The sequence below is a fragment of the Bos javanicus genome, chromosome 7 (genome assembly GCF_032452875.1).
Source record: "Bos javanicus breed banteng chromosome 7, ARS-OSU_banteng_1.0, whole genome shotgun sequence".
In the NCBI taxonomy this organism is placed as follows: domain Eukaryota; kingdom Metazoa; phylum Chordata; class Mammalia; order Artiodactyla; family Bovidae; genus Bos; species Bos javanicus.
The window spans coordinates 9,292,187-9,294,977 of NC_083874.1; the positions used below are offsets into that span (position 1 = coordinate 9,292,187).

At 39.7% G+C, this 2,791-nt stretch overlaps 1 pseudogene; it reads left to right on the forward strand.

Annotated features, from left to right (window-relative positions):
- Positions 1–1,203: 1,203 nt before the first annotated feature.
- Positions 1,204–2,226, forward strand: LOC133251828 (olfactory receptor 7A10-like; annotated as a pseudogene).
- Positions 2,227–2,791: the final 565 nt, after the last annotated feature.

Here is a 2,791-nt window from a genome sequence, read left to right on the forward strand (position 1 = left end):
GGTAACGACAACACTGTATGCTAGACAGCAAAAGAGACACAGATGTATAGAACCGTCTTTTGGACTCTGTGTGTGTGGGGGGGATGACTTGGGAGAATGGCATTAAAACATGTATAAAAATCATATAAGAAATGAATCGCCAGTCCAGGTTCGATACAGGATACAGGAAGCTTGGGGTTGGTGCACTGGGATGACCCAGAGGGATGGTATGGGGAGGGAGGTGGGAGGGGGGTTCAGGATGGGGAACACGTGTACACCCGTGGCAGATGCCTGTTGATGTATGGCGAAACCAATACAATATTGTAAAGTAATAATAATAATAAGATGTTTTATAAATGGCAAAAAATATAAAATAAAAAATAAAGTTTATTTTTATATTAAGGCCCATATTGATGAAACCACAGAGTGAATAAAGCAGATGGGGTCCCTGCCCAACTGGGGTCACATTTTAATGGAGAAAGAAGATGTGGTCTCTTGAGTCTGAACACCTTGCTGCCTGTACTCTCTACAACCTGCCTCTTCTGCTGAACTCTTAATTCACATTTCTTTTCCCTGAGCAGATACTGGTCTTTTTTGAAAACTATTATTGCAATTAAGCAACTGATTAGAAAGATTTTGGACTGTGTCCCATAGCAAAACATACCTTTTATCTATGACCCATATCTCTGCACAACGAAGCAAGCAATACATGTTTGCACATGCCAACATACACACATGTGCACGCGCACACACACACAAACACAAAGCTGAACAAAGAAGACCAAAATGCCCTGATGTGATATGCTGCACTCTGGATTATCACTGAACTGGTATGGAAAATAGATAAGTGTGCAATAGGGAAGTCCTATTCAGAGATGGCACGATGATCCCTTGACATGGAAATTTCATTTAAAAATATGGATACTGAGTTTTTGAGTGCAAAATATAAATTGTAGAATTTCAGCTGTGTTTGAAATGCCAATTTTTGAGAAAACTGTACTATTTTGTGTTTCCAAGCAGTCACATTCACCACATGAAACCAGGGAATCATACACAAATAGCAGAATTTCTTCTCCTGGGATTATAAAAGAAACCAGAGCTGCAACCTCTCATATTTGGGCTTTTTCTCCACATGTACCTAATCACTGTGTTGGGAAAGCTGCTCTCATCATCCTGGCTGTAAGCTCAGACCCCCACCTCCACACCCCCATGTACTTCTTCCCCTCCAACCTGTCCTTTGTAGACATCTGTTTCACCTCCACCTCCATTCCAAAGATTCTGAATAATATACAGACAAAAACAAAATTATAACCTATGAAGCCTGATCATCTAGATAAACTTTTTTCTACTCTATATTGGATTGGACAATTTTCTTCTTGTTGTGATGGCCTAAGTTATGGCCTTTGTGGCCATCTGCCATCCCATGCACTACACAGTCATCATGAACCCATGGCTCTTTGAACTGCTGGTGCTGATGTCCTGGATGATGAGAGTCCTGAATTCCTTGTTACAAAGTTTAATGGTATTGTGGCTGTCCTTCTGTACAGACTTGGAAATCTACCGCTTGTTCTGTGAAATTAATCATGTGGTTCTATTTGCCTGTTCAGACACATTTCTTAATGTATTGGTGATGTATTTTGCAGCTGTGATGTTGGGTGGTGGCTCCGTCATTGGGATTCTTTATTAAAATTCTAAGATCAGTGAGTTCAGTGGCTCAGTCCTGTCCAACTCTTTGTGACCCTATGAATCGCAGCACATCATGCCTCCCTGTCCATCACCAACTCCCGGAGTTCACTCAAACTCATGTCCATCGAGTCAGTGATGCCATCCAGCCATCTCATCCTCTGTTGTCCCCTTCTCCTCCTGCCCCCAATCCCTCCCAGCATCAGAGTCTTTTCCAATGAGTAAACTCTTCACATGAGGTGGCCAAAGTATTGGAGTTTCAGCTTTAGCATCAGTCCTTCCAATTCTAAGATAGTTTCCTCCATAAGAGGAATCTCATCAGCTCAGGGGAAGTATAAACCATTTTTCAACTGTGAATCTCACCTCTCAGTTGTCTCCTTATTTAATTGTACATGCCTAGGAGTGTACCTTGTTTCAGCAGCTAGTCACAACTCACACTCAAGTGCAATGGCCTCAGTGATGTACACTGTGGTCAAATCCATGGTGAACCCCTTCATCTATAGTGTGAGGAACAAAGATATAAAGAGGATTCTCAGAAGAATCAATGAAATGGCAGTTTTATAAAAGCCAGTTGTACTGAGGCTGATGAAATACCCATGATTTAAGGGCTCTAAGACTCAGAGCCAAAAATTGCTATTTTTTAAAATCAGATTGTTGAAATACAACTTGCTCTTTCTGCTTACTTTCTGGAATTTTCCTTTGTTTGTACTCAAGTCCTCTACACAATTTGTCCCTCCCTTTGTTAAACTATATATATATATATATATATACACACACACACACACACATACATACATAGTTTTGCCCTATGTCCATACAAATAACACATTTAGATATTCCCCAAATTTTCCCATGCCTAGATTAAAACTTTGAAAATTTTAATATCTTACCTGGGGAAACAGATTTCCTAAAACTTACTTCTTCTCAGATGACATATGTTTGTCAAATAATTTCTCTGAAAGAATAATCTTGTTTTCCTCATGCAGAAAACAAACAAACTACCCTGACAACTAAGACCATTTGTATAATTTCATTGTAGAGGAAGGTATACAGCTACAGATTTTACTTCAGACCATCATTTTTGTCATTGCTACCATATCTTCTATTCATCACAGTATCGACATTAACT